This window comes from Solanum pennellii, chromosome 12 (assembly GCF_001406875.1).
Source record: "Solanum pennellii chromosome 12, SPENNV200".
NCBI classification, from domain to species: Eukaryota; Viridiplantae; Streptophyta; class Magnoliopsida; order Solanales; family Solanaceae; genus Solanum; species Solanum pennellii.
The window spans coordinates 66,691,480-66,705,819 of NC_028648.1; the positions used below are offsets into that span (position 1 = coordinate 66,691,480).

The following is a 14,340-nucleotide window of genomic DNA, read 5'->3' on the forward strand; positions in this document are numbered from 1 at the left end:
CAAACTTGTACTAAAAAACCTCCAAATATTTAAAAGTCATTTTGCGGGGAGCGTCATGAACGTTTACTAAAACTGCTACAAATATGCTCGTGACAATGGTATTGTAACGGTTTTAGAAACCTCAGCGTTTTAAATTAGTGAAATCCCTAAATCGTCATAGATTGAACAAAAAACCCCCATGAATCAATTATTTTTTTGAAATGGTTGTCTATTACTAGTCGTAACACAAATGGTTGGTTGGCACAACAAGATTACTAGGTATAACAATAAAATATCATAAGCCTAAAAATACCCTTTGAGTAGATCATCAAATAATGCCCTAAGTATTTTTTTTCACTATACCAATTGACTTTAAACATAAAATATCACTTACAATTGAAGAAATCCTCCATGGGAATCCCTGCCCTTCATTTCGCATCACTATCAATCCTTATCTGTTTCCAATCACCATTCCATTCCCAAAAAAAAATCTGAAATCCAATTTGTTCATTTATCCCAAAAGCTAAGAAAAATAGGAAAAATCTAAAATAATTATGGGATGATAAATACTTATAAATCGTAAATTAAGATATACTAATCATATCTCGATTATTCATCACGTATGCAATTATTATATTCTATATACGTGCAGTATCTTTTGTATAAAATAACATAGATTTCTAAACGTAAGAAAAATAAAACATGTACGACTAAAAATAAAGATTAAACTTGGACCAAAACTTTGATAAAAATAACTTATTAACTGAACAAGGTTAGCTCATTATCCCAACAAAATAGAATAACGTTCATAAATAATTGAAATAAAAAGTACAATAACATGAAATGGAAAGAAAATGCAACAAATTAAGACACACACTATGAAAAAGGAACACGAAGAAACAATGATAGAACATTATAATTATTACATTCTTAATCGAGGTCCTTGGAATGTCCATCATCTTCAACATTGACGTCATTGCCTTCTTTTTGTGCAGACTCTACACCGCTCCCATCCCCTAATGTAGCTATAGTCTGAATAAACCACGGATCATTGAATGATTCTTCCATTGGACTTGCTGATAAGGTAATGTTTTCTTCGTTGGATGGAGGATTTGGAGACTAATTAAGTTCTTTCTTTCTTTCATCAAGTTTAGCCATTTTTGCAGCAAACAACTTTAACAAACCTTTCAATTCTCTAGCATCAAGTTCATCAATACTTTTTCCCTCCACTTGTTGGTTGAAGAGAATTTCCATTTCCTTCGCCTCATTCATTTTCTCTAATTTGCTAATTTGTTCTTCTTTCTTATCAACTTTCTTTTGAAGATAGTCTTCATGTGTGACCAACTTTGACAGCCTTTTGAATTCAATAAAACTTAAATACCTCGTCAAGATATCCTGAGCCAGACTTGGAGATTTCCAAGTAATGGGTTGGATTTTTCCTGGCCTAAAAATAATTATGGCAACTTCTACGTCACACACAATAGATAGCTCTTCTGCTTTCTTGAACAAACTTGTTACTCTTTTATCTAAGATGGAATTTCTCACATTTTCATTGTAGTTCGGAGTATCTCTCGACCTTTTTGTAGCCATATTTGATGCTCAAACAAAAAAAAAGTACTTTCTCTTGGAGTAGAATATATAAAACTTGAAGAGATGTGTGACTTTTATAGTTGACAAACATGGATTGTCAATATAGTCAAATCAAGAACTTTCATAGTTTAGGTTCCAAATTTAAATAATTTGATTACAGTAATCTGATTTTAAGGAAATAATTATTTTTTTTTCCTTAAAAGGATGAAAATTTGTTAATTTTCAAATTGAAATTGACAGGTCATATTCCATGATTTTTTTGGGAGGTAGAAAACACAATAATTAACATTTTACATGGGCATATTTGGTAGAAAGTGTTTGTAGAAAATATGATTTATTCCAAAAGACGTAGCATATCCTTCGAAAAAAATTGCCTCATATTTCAAAATTTCGATAGATAAAAAAAAGTTTATGAGAAGTTTATGTCAAGAATGGCATAGGAAAACATATGAGTACTTCTAATTAATTATAATATCTTTTTCTTTAAAAATTGACAATAATATACCGATTGAAGTAAGTTTTATGTATTGGATGAGAATTACTAAAGAAGAATGATTTATTTTTCACAATTAAGAACTGTGATGACTCAAAATCTAAGGCATGATGGCACTTGCACTATCCCATTGGAAGGTAATCCAGTCCTCAACCGAAATTAATATCAAACAATTATACAGAAATAATAACATTAGCAAAATAAAGTCTATAAACTCAAAGCTTTCATAGATATAATAGAAGTGTGAAGGTAAAAAAAAAGACCCAGTGTTACTAGTAGTTCAAGAGTATCAAATTAAGTACATATACTTCAAAATATAGGACTATCTAAAGTTGTAAGAAATAGGTAGAGGAGATAGAAGAAGATAGATTTTCTCCAAAGGCACCGTACTTTTTATATACATAACCTCAGATAAATTAAATTCATACGGTTTGATAGGCCTAGGCAACACATAATAAAATAAAACAAGAGTAGTATAATTAAAGAATATGTGTACTTAGTTGGTTGGTGTAATGAGTTGTTTTATTTTGTTCATATTTAGTAATTTTTGGTGTAATGAGTTTTTATTTTCTTCATATGTAGCAATTTTTATTCATTATGATTTTCTATTGTTGCATGTGTTGTAGGTGTAGGGAAAAAGAAAAAGGAGGAGGAGGAGGAGAAGAAGGAGGAAAACGAGTAGCAGAAAAAGGAGTAGGAGGAGAAGTAGCAAAGGTAGAAGGAGAAAGAGAAGCAAAAGAATAAGGAGAAGAACGAAGATGAATTAGAAGAAATTGGAGGAGAAAGAGAAGGGAAAGGGGAAGGATAAGGCAAAAGAGAAGAAGTGGAAGTAGTAGTCTAATGGTGATGTTGGAATAAGTGAGATATTGCAATGTTTATGTATAAGTAATTGAATTGTCAGTAGGTGAAGTATGAGCACTTGAGGTTAAGTTATTTGACTCAAAGTCTACCCATTCTCGAGTAAAGGTCGGAGTGGATAGATATGGATTTCATGGTAGGATTGCCATATACTTTCTGTACATTTGATGTTATTTGGGTCATCATTGATAGGTTTACCAAGTCTTCTCACTTTCTTCCACTTTAGACTTTATACTTTTCTGACAGGTTTAGAGGTTGCATTAATGAGATTGTATAAATTTTCAAGGGGTGCCAGTGTCTATCATTACATATCATGACACTTAATTTACATTATATGTTTGGAGGTTATCTCAGAAAGAATTGGTACTTTGGTTAATCTTAGCACAACATTTCATTTGTAGATGGGCAGACAGTCCAAAAAGGACTATTTAGGATGTGGAAGATAAGGTTTGGGCTTGTGTAATTTATTTTCGAGGTATATGGGACTAGTTTTTGCTTTGGGAGAGTTTGCACATAATAATAGCTAATGTTTGAGTATTCAAATGGATCTATTTGAGACATTATATAATTGGAGGTCAGTCTTTCATGTGATAGTTTAATGCTTTTGAAATTAGGTCATTGGGTCACTGACTTATGGATAAAGTTTGGGTGATTCAGAAGAGGCTCATACTTGCTTAGAGTAGGCATAAGAGTTATGTTGATTAGAGAGTGAGCGTCTTAGAGTTTAGTTGATATCGAGTGTTTATGTTGGTGTCAACCATGAAAGGCATGATGAGGTTTGATGGAAAGGGCGAGTTCAACCCTAGGTTCATCAAACTTTTGAGATTTTTGCAGTTTGTTATGAAGGTGGCTTATTAAAAGTTAGACTTACCTTCAACCCTTTGGTTTATTGACCTTATCTTTTATATATCTATGTTGGGACAATATGTTTAAGTATGTCTCACATGCTTAAGTGGAATTTGGTTCGGCATGATGAGTCCTTGATTTTCGAGGAGGCGCCTATGGTTATTTGGAGGTAGGTTACTGGGTAAGCCAATCTTGATATATACATACCAAATATCCTTACCTTTTTTAACCTTGGGTACTTTGTGTTTATTTCTAACTTTCAAGAATTGAGTTGTTGTAATAGTGGATATTTTAATGACCATCACGGTCCATTGCTTGGTTTTTATTTTTCTTACTATTTTCCCCTTCTCGTTGCTTCCATAAGGTATTTATGTCTTATTGAGGTGGGTTCTCTCTACTTGAGGTTTAAGGGAGAGTTTTTTGAATGTTTGTTCCCATTTGGGGATTTTTGCGTTGAAAGGGTTGAGTTCGATCAACATTCTTAATGAACCGGATGGGATTTTTATTATCGTCATTAGCTCTCATATTTTAGGTTGGTCTGGTATAACCTCTTATTTATGTCTTGTGATTGTTTGTTTGGTTTCTAGAAGCTTGCTTGTTTGCTTGTTTTAAGTGGTTTTAGTTGTTGTGTTGGCTTTGATCAACATTTCCTATAGACAACCTACATAGTTTGTGTTGTTAATTATGTTAAGGCCAAAGTGTGATTTCTGATTGAAAAGTATATTCATTTTTTTCTGTAGAACTCTAAATGAATCTTAAACGACAGGTCGAGGACTTACAAAAATGTAAGATCTACTTCTGCAGCTGCTCTTGTGTAGCTTGGATTCCTTCGGTAGCTCTGCAATACTCGTGCAGAGAGTCGCCACACCAGCAAAGGTTGCTGACCTAATCCTCATCCCACTTAGGTGAGCTTGATCAAACTACAACAAAAATTAACTTTTAGCGGCAATAAATATAGACAATTAAGAATGCTGAAATCCTTACCAACATCAATTAAGTGTCATGAGGACCAATGTTATTAAAGACTATAGAGACACATACAAAGAATACTGATTGCCCCTAAAAATAGGTAAACCAAAGATAAGAAGATAGTTTTTCCCCAAATGGTGGTATCTCACCATAAAACTTCATGTACATAACCACAAATAAATTAAATCCAAGGGTTTTGACAGGCCTAGGCAATGCATTAAAAATTAAAACAATAGTATAACTAAAATAACATGTGTACTTAGTTGGCTGGTGTGATGTGTTGTTCTAATTTCTTCATTATCTGTGATGTTTTTTCGACATGATTTTCCATGGTTATAGGTGGATTAGGTGGTAGGGACAAAGAAGAAAGAAAATGAGGAGGAGGAGGAGGAGGAAAAGAAAAAAAGAAGGAAAAGGAGTAGCAGAAGAAGAAGGAGGAGGAGGAAGAGGAGAACAAGCAAAAGTAGTAGGAGAAATAGAAGCAAAAGCAGAAGGAGAAGATGAATAAGAAGGAGGAGGGGGTGCACTAAAAAGAGAAGAGAAGGGGGAAGGAGAGGAGAAAGAGAAAGAGAAAGAGAAAGAGAAGAAGTAGTGTAATGGTGGTGTTGGATTAAGTGAGATATTGCAAAGTTTATGTCTAAGTACTTGAATTATCAGTAGGTGAAGTATGAGCACTTGAGGCTAGGTCATTTGATTCAAAGGCTATCAATTTTCGAGTGAAGGTGGGAGTGGATAGATACAGACTTTATGGTAGTATTGCCATAAACTTTCCGCACATTTGATGATATTTGGGTCGTTTTTGATAGGTTGACTGGGTCTTCTCACTTTCTACAGCCAATATCTATCATTTCAGATCATGGTACTTAATTCACATCATATTTTCGAAGGTCGATTCAGAGAGAATGGGATACCTTGGTTGACCTTAGCACAACCCGCAGACATACATTAGTCTAAGAAGTACTATTTAGGTTGTGGAAGTTTATTTTTCACAACTCTCATTCTTTATCCGAGTCATTTTATGAGAAACAAGTTTCATAGCTCTACAATACCTTTAAAACTTTTTCTATGCAGTTTCTTCATCGTTGTTCTTGTTATCATATTTTTCAAGAAATAAGTTTCTTCTCTTTATATGCACTCAAAACTCTCTTCTTGGGTTTTCTTATTATTGGATCTCTTTCTCCATTCAAGGGGAAGGTTGATCATATTCCATATATTCAAGCTGACATTACTTTAATTGATGAGGGATCAACTTTCTTTATTTCACTGCATCTTGTTCTATACATGGTCAAGTGCTTGTTTTAAGAGCATATGATGCAAAGATGATTTCATGTTAGGAATATGTGTATCTTGGTAGAAGCTTTCTCGGTTTAAGACTTTGAGTTGTTTACCTCCTTTTGCATCACAATGTTATTTGCATATAATTCTCTTTTGATTATTTTGTGTCAGCTTCTTCGATATCTAAGAATCTCCTTACCATAGTTTATTGTTTCCAATTGAGTTGCTATGGTTTCCTCTTCCTTCATATCATGTGCATATTTAATGTAAGACATAATGTATAAACATGACACTTAATTTGATTTCAGCGGACAACTATGCCAACTAACTTTAAGTGTGTACAAGCAAACACGTATACTTGTATATAATTAAATAAGTGTCGTCAAGACTATTTCAGGTGATAATATGGTTCTCCCAGACTAGTAATTTTAGAGCACCACATAAGTCACAAAATTATCATATGTAGAGTGTCATGTTAAGACTATTTCAGGTGTTAATATGGTTCTCCCAGACTAGTATTTTTAGACCCTATTTCCTCTAGCATGTGTGTATTCATGCTTGGCACATTTCACTATGAGGGAGTCAAAAATTGGGTCACATGACAACCTGGTACCCCCCACCCCCACCCTCCTCTACTAGTATCGCATCCACTAGTATATGTGTTGATCGTTGATTACATGCTTTCTCTGTATTTTATCTTTACTTAGTTTTATCTACACATTATTAATAAATGTATTTTATCTTAGATATTGTTCTCTTAGATAATAATTAGTATTGCAAAAAATTGCTTAATTTGTGGTGGTTAACTTGTGTGAGTATTTAGAAGTCTCATTTATAATTCATTTTGTGACGTTTTATTTTGATCCCACATTATAAAATAATTATGGTGATTCTATTAAGGAGGTTACGTTTTATTTTAATCCGACATTAGAAAAAATTTATGGTGATTTTACAAAGGAGGTTAGAAAATCCCACAATTTAATATTGTTTTTGGCGATTATCGAACTCCAAAAATTAATTAAATTAGTTATTTATACATATAATATTATACATTCGATATTGGAAGTTAATATCATCATATACCACACCCTACTCCTACTTCATTTTGACAAACTTTTTCTACTTTGTAGATAAAATTTCACTTTAACACTTTATCTTATATAGTACACCCTCCGTCCTATTTAATGTGAGGTAGTTTGATTCTGTACAGAATTTTAAAAAATTAAAATTTTTAAAATTTGTGGTACAAAATGAATGATAAAAATTTGTGTAGCTGTATATCATTTCATTAATGGTAAAATAGACATTTCAGAGTTAATTGTTATTTAATATAGAAATGTGTCATTTATTTTGAAACATACTAAAATAGAAAATAAGTTACATAAAATGAGACACATGAAGTAATACTTTAATTTTTATTAATTAGTGATTTTGGCTATTTCATAACACAAAAGTTTAATTTTTTAACTATGAAATCAATAGGCGGATCCAGGATTTGGAGACTATGGGTGTCATATCATTATGATCATCAAATTGATCAAATACTAATCTATTGTTGGCCTTGTAAATAGCTACTTGGGACGAATTTGTTCAATTATTCATCTTTTCAGTCTATGACCATAAATAAATTCAAAAAAAAAACTATGATAATTTGTACAAAGAATATCTTTTTCCAGTAATATTAGTATAATATAAAATAAATAAATAAATATATCATTTATTTATAATTGCACTCGGCAAGTTTTCTTATTCTAAAAACACTTATCGGTGATATAATTATTTAGATTTATAAATACTTCACGTTCTAGACAAACTAAATATAAAGCGGTCGAAGAATTTCACATACATAATTTCAATAACAGAGACGAAGTATTGGCTCACACTAACAGACAATCTAAAAAGGCAAATGAAAATCAAATTTGATTTCGGTATGATTTTTATGTTATCATTTATTATAAAATGTATTTTATTTATAAGTTAAAACCTATAGTTGTAAATCATCATAATCCAAATTATTTTTTCATTTGCATCGAAATAATTTAAATAATAAAACAAAGAGTATGAAAAACTCATTATCGAGTTTCTGAAATTTGGATAAAGAGAGGAGCTAGAAAGAATTAGTTGAAAGAAGGAAAATATTACTCCCCATATTAATTACCACCTTCAAAATTTATCGTCTAAAATAAATTTTAAATATTTGTGTGAATATAAATTATTCATTAAGATAAAAGTAATAGTTTAAAGCTAAAAAGTTTTAATAATAAAAAGATAAATATTTTTGGTAATAGACTAAAAAGAAAGTGTATCATATAAATTTCAAATAAAGAAAATACGTAATATTTTATGCTTAAAATAGAAAAGGAAGGGGGAAAATCACTAAAAATTACAACAAATTTTCTTTAGCAAAAATCAAGTTTATTACTTTTACAACTTGATACCAGTTGATTTCAGATGGCCTAATAAAATCTTTTTGTGCTGCCTTTTTAGCAAAAGAAACAGAAATACAGCACAAAAAAATTTATATAAAAATTTGCACTATTCTGGGATCGAATCTGCAACAGTGAAGCCAAAAACTTGACCTCTCACCACTGGCACCATGAACATACTTATTATAGGGATGGCAGATTTTATATATATCTTATATATTATATATATACACATATATATATACGAAGTTTCAACCGAGTTCACTTGAGGTTAAGTCATTTGACTCAAAGGCTACCCATTCTCGAGTAAAGGTCGGAGTGGATAGATATGGATTTCATGATAGGATTGCCATAAATTTTCCGTACATTTGTTGTTATTTGGGTCATCATTGATAGGTTTACCAAGTCTTCTCACTTTCTACCACTTTAGACTTTATACTTTTTTTGATAGGGTTAGAGGTTGCATAAATGAGATTGTATAAATTTGCAAGGGGTGCCAGTGTCTACCATTTCAGATAATGACACTTAATTTACATCATATGTTTGGAAGTTATCTTAGAAAGAATTGGTTCCTGATTTGATCTTAGCACAACATTTCATTCGTAGATGGGCAGACAGTCCAAAAAGGACTATTTAGGATGTGGAAGATAAGATTTGGGCTTCTGTAATTTATTTCCGAGGTATGTGGGACTAGTTTTTGCTTTGGTTGAGTTAGCATATAATAATAGCTAATGCTTGGGTATTCAAATGGATCTATTTGAGAGATTATATAATTGGAGGTTAGTCTATCATGTGATAGTTTAATGCTTTTGAATTAGGCCCTTAGATCACTGACTTATGGATAAAGTTTGGACGATTCAGGAGAGGCTCGTACTACTTAGAGTAGGCATAAGGGTTATGTTGATTAGAGAGTGAGCGCCTTAGAGTTTAGTTAAGATATCGAGTGTTTATGCTGGTGTCAACCATTAAAGGCATGATGATGTTTGATCGAAAGGGCGAGCTCAACCCTAGTTTCATCAAACTTTGAGATTTTTGCAGTTTGTTATGAATGTGGCTTATTAAGAGTTAGACTTACCTTCAACCCTTTGGTTTATTGACCTTATCTTTTATGTATCTATGTTGGGATAGTATGTTTAAATATGTCTCTCATGCTTAAGTGGAATTTGGTTCGGTATGATGAGTCTTTGATTTTCGAGGAGGGGCCTATGGTTATTCCAAGGAAGGTTACTTGGTAAGCCAATATTGATATACATACCAAATATCCTTACCTTTTTTAACCTTGGGGTACTTTTTTTCCCTAACTTTTAAGATTTAAGTTGTTTTAATAGTGGATGTTTGATAAAGTTCAAATAAACTTCTTGATAAGAAATATAAAAGATCGCATGCAATATATTTACCCAACTATTACTCGGGGTCGATCCCACAAAGAATATGGAAGAATTTTATCAATATAAAATATTTAACTTTATAGTCATTATATAAAAATGGAGGATTTTTAAGTGAAATAAAAATAAAAGAAATAAAAATCTAAATTAATAAAATTAACTAGGAATGTGTTCCCATAAGTTCATAATGCGGTAATCCTACTAATAGCGATTCTCCCTAGTGTTATGCATGCAAAGTGATAAGTTATGTATCTCTAAATCCTTGGTCTGGCATCTAGAGAATTTCACCCCGTAGCTTGGTCCCGCTACGTGTGTATAGTTTACTAACCCTTTTCTTTACTTCATATTAAGCATCATAATCGATGTATGACTTAGTTATTACTTTGCACCAATCAACACTAGCCTAATAGATAGTATATCACTAAATATATGTTGATAATTGTTTTCTTATTAACTACCTCCTTGGTCCGGCAAGTAGCAACAAGACGAGTTCTAGCGTGCACTCGTTAAAAAGACTTCTAAGCGACAGAATTATCAATACATGCAATAACTATTTGAGAATTGCTTAATTACTATTCATACTTTTTTAATCGTTCATGGTTCCCACAAACCTAGTTGTGGAGCTTAGCTAATCATCATCTCAATTCTCCGGCCTCCACAGCGGCTCTTACAAAGCTCGAAGGTAAAAGAAAATTTATATTATGTCTTGTATCTTGATTCTTGGATCCCCCTAAATAATAATTTATATGTCCTATTTATAGATAAAGAAAACCCTAAATAAAATAATTGAGTCCAAGAAAATTAGGAAATCAAAATCGAAAAGGAATTGATTTCTGTATATTATTTATGTATCTCGAATATATTGCTGCCTCCGCTTCCAAATTAAGAGCCCTTTGAATAATTGACACGTGGAAATAAAACTTTCAATCAATTTGATTTCAGCCGTTCCATATATATATAAACATATTATTTTATTCACTTTTATCCATTAAGCTGCTTGCATGATTTCCTTCTTCAACCTTTCATCTTTAATTCGTTTTAGCTTCAAACTTCTTCAGTTTTTCATCAAATTAATTCTACAAATAAAATACATAAATTAGCACAATCCATAAAATTTATGCTCAAAATGGACTAATACAAATAATAAATGTGAGGTAAATAATTACAAAAATGTATATTTTAGCCTCACATCAACACCCCACACTTAAACTTTTGTTCTTCCTCGAGCAAGCATTAAATATCATCTTAAAAAAATTATACCAGCATTGTCATCACTTTGATTAATACAAATGACTAGGCCATATACCCATTAAGATATCAAGTAGACTTGTCAATCATTATGCAAGACATCCAAGTAAACAAGAAACCTCTAACCTCCTAACTTCGAGAAGGACTTTGAACTAATAAAATTTATGTTTGCTCGCCTACTTTCATCAAAGAAAGTTAATAACATCACCTATCTATAATGAAACAAGTGCCCTCACAAAAAAAATAGTCCACACACTCAATTCAAAAGACTGAATATAAAATAAGGACTTCATATCAAGAACAACTCTCACACTCACAAATAAAATTCACATGTATGCACAAGGAACCATATGCTTTCCCATTATATACATATCCACTAATTAAGCACGCATGAATTGAATCAAGTAGGACTTTAACAAGTTTTAATGTAGGCTAGGGGATGGGTAGGAAAACTATATAATAGTGACTTCCACTTCCTTAAGCACTTTGCAATTTTTAGACTTCATCACCCATACTTTATTCTCTTTATTTTCAGCCCTATCTTCAACAATTATTTCACAAGTAATTCTCATCATCACAAGAATGTTTCAGTCATTATTGTTTTTTTTATTATTTTCCTTCATAATAGCCAGCCTCGACTTGCGTATTTTACATGAGTTAAGGTGCACGTTGTCCTTGGAAGGACCAGGGCCATCATCAAGGTAACTTTTTTTTTTTATGTCACATTCCAATGATATATTTTTTTCACATTCTTTCAAAGAGGGCTTTTAAGAACTTTGTATCTATCATTGATCATGTTTTCATTCATCCATTTCTTTTTCTCAGAATTGATAATTAAAATAAGTCTATGTTATGATCTCAAGGAAGCAAGGGGCAAAAACTAGGGATTCAACAAAATATTCAAGGGAAAAATATGGCTACCAACAAAATGCTACAAGCTCAAAAGGGCTAACTAGTGATAAAATATCTGAAAAGGCTAAAATTTATTAGACAAATCAAAGAAAGCCGATTATCATCTCCTACACAAGGCAACACTTTTTTTCTTTCGCTTCAATAACATGAAGAGTAAGTTCTAGACTAAGATGCAAAACATGGAATAAAGCAAATCTCACCACACACAACACAAGTGTCAATCATGATGGATCAATCCCACTTCTAAGAGAGACAAGATCCGAACAAACTATAAATTAAAATAAGCTACATACAAAGTCACAACCATGAACCTAGATGTCAAAAGGTTTGCAATTTCACTAGTAATCAAGTATTCAGAAGAAAGTACTGCTTAAAATTAGGCCCAAATAGTAAGTATCATATAACTCAAAAGGGCCTTTACTTTTCTCTCCAAAAATAATAATTAAAAAAATTATTCATAAAATAAATAAATAAAATACAGTCGGTTCAAAGGAACTATCCTCAGAAAAAGAACGGAAAACAAAAGCCAATGAACCATTCTAAAAAGATACTCAATAAAACACTAAAAACTAGGAATTTATTCCTCCACCCCACACTTAAAAAGATGTTATTTCCCCAAAGTATTAAATAGAATATAAAACAAAGGTTAGAAAAACTCCCTGAGGCCTTTAAGCCTAGCTAGTAGCACGTTCTCTAAATGTATATCAAGGGTCGTCACCCCACACTTAAACTCAAACATGCTCCTTTCCCTTTATTTTGTTGGGTACTCAGACTTCGCCTAATCTGCAAAAACAAGATAAAAAAAGTGATACTAATAAAATAAAAGAAAAAAGTTACACTACTAATTGGGTTGCCTCCAAATAAGTGCTTAACGTCGCGGCACGACACTATCAATTTTACTATTTTTCTTTCCACTTTGAAGATATGAATTGCACCCCCAATTTTGAATTTACTTGTATGTTACTCTCAATGGGTGGTGTTACAAAATGAAGGTCCCAAACAACAGATATCACACTATGCACTTCTTGAATCCTAAGTGAAGAATGTAATTTTTCGATGTTTCAAGAATATAGATACAAATTTTCATCTCCATACACTATTATATAGGCTCAAATGACTCGATGATAATAATAATAATAAAATTTAATAATCAGTAAAAAAACTACAAGTTAAAATAAATACTAAAGACAAAATCTATGTCATATTCCCCGACAGCGGCACCAAAATTTGATAACGTTAAAATATACTTTTTGAAAAGAAATATAAATGACCGTATGCATTATATTTACCCAACTATGAGTCGGGATCGATCCCACAGAGAATATGGAAGAATATTTTCAATAGCAAATATTTAACTTGATAGTCGTTATATAAAAATGGGGGATATCAAAGTGAAATAAAAATAAAAGAAATAAAAATAGCTTTGAACTAAGTATTCATTTATATCCAAATTATTAAAAATAACTAGGAATGTGTTCCTCATAAGCTCATAATGCGGTAATCCTACTAATAGCAATTCTTTCTAGTGTTATGCATGCAAAGTGATAAGTTATATATCGCTAAATCCTTGGTCCGACATCTAGAGTATTTCACCCCGTACTTTGGTCCGGCTACGTGTATATAATTTACTAACCCTTACCTTTACTTCATACTAAACATCATAATCGATTTATGATTTACTTATTACTTTGCATCAATCGAGACTAGCCTATTAGACAGTATCTCACTTAATCTATGTTGATAATTTTGTTCTTATTAACTACATCCTTGGTCCGGCAAGTAGCAACAAGGCGAGTTCTAATGCATGCACTCGTTAAAAAAAACTTCTAAGCAAAAGAATTATCAATTCATGCAATAACCTATTTGAGAATTGCCTAATTACTATTCATACATTGTTAATTGTTCATGGTTCCCACAAACCTAGTTGTGGAGCTTAGCTAATCATCATCTCAAAAAAAACAATCAAAATTTATTAAAATGACTATGCTTATGTTAATCATAAAAATTTAAGAACAATAGCTAAACTATCTTTTTATTAATCATGAATACAAATAAATAATAAAGGAGAAGAAAGAATAAACCACAATTCTCCGGCCTCCATGGCGGCTCTTACAAAGCTCCAAAGGTAAAAGAAAATTTATATTATGTCTTGTATCTTGGTTCTTGGCCCCCCATAAATAATTTATCGTCCTATTTATAGATAAAGAAAACCCTAAATAAAATAATTGAGTCCAAGCAAATTAGGAAATCAAAACCGAAAAGGAAGTGATTTCTGTAAATTATTTCTATATCTCGAATATATTGCTGCCTCCGCTTCTAAATTAAGAGCCCTTTCAATGAATATATATATATATATATA

The 14,340-nt window shown here is 31.7% G+C and overlaps 1 pseudogene; it reads right to left on the reverse strand.

Annotated features, from left to right (window-relative positions):
• Window positions 1-909: 909 nt before the first annotated feature.
• On the reverse strand, window positions 910-1,569 carry LOC107007039 (annotated as a pseudogene).
• Window positions 1,570-14,340: the final 12,771 nt, after the last annotated feature.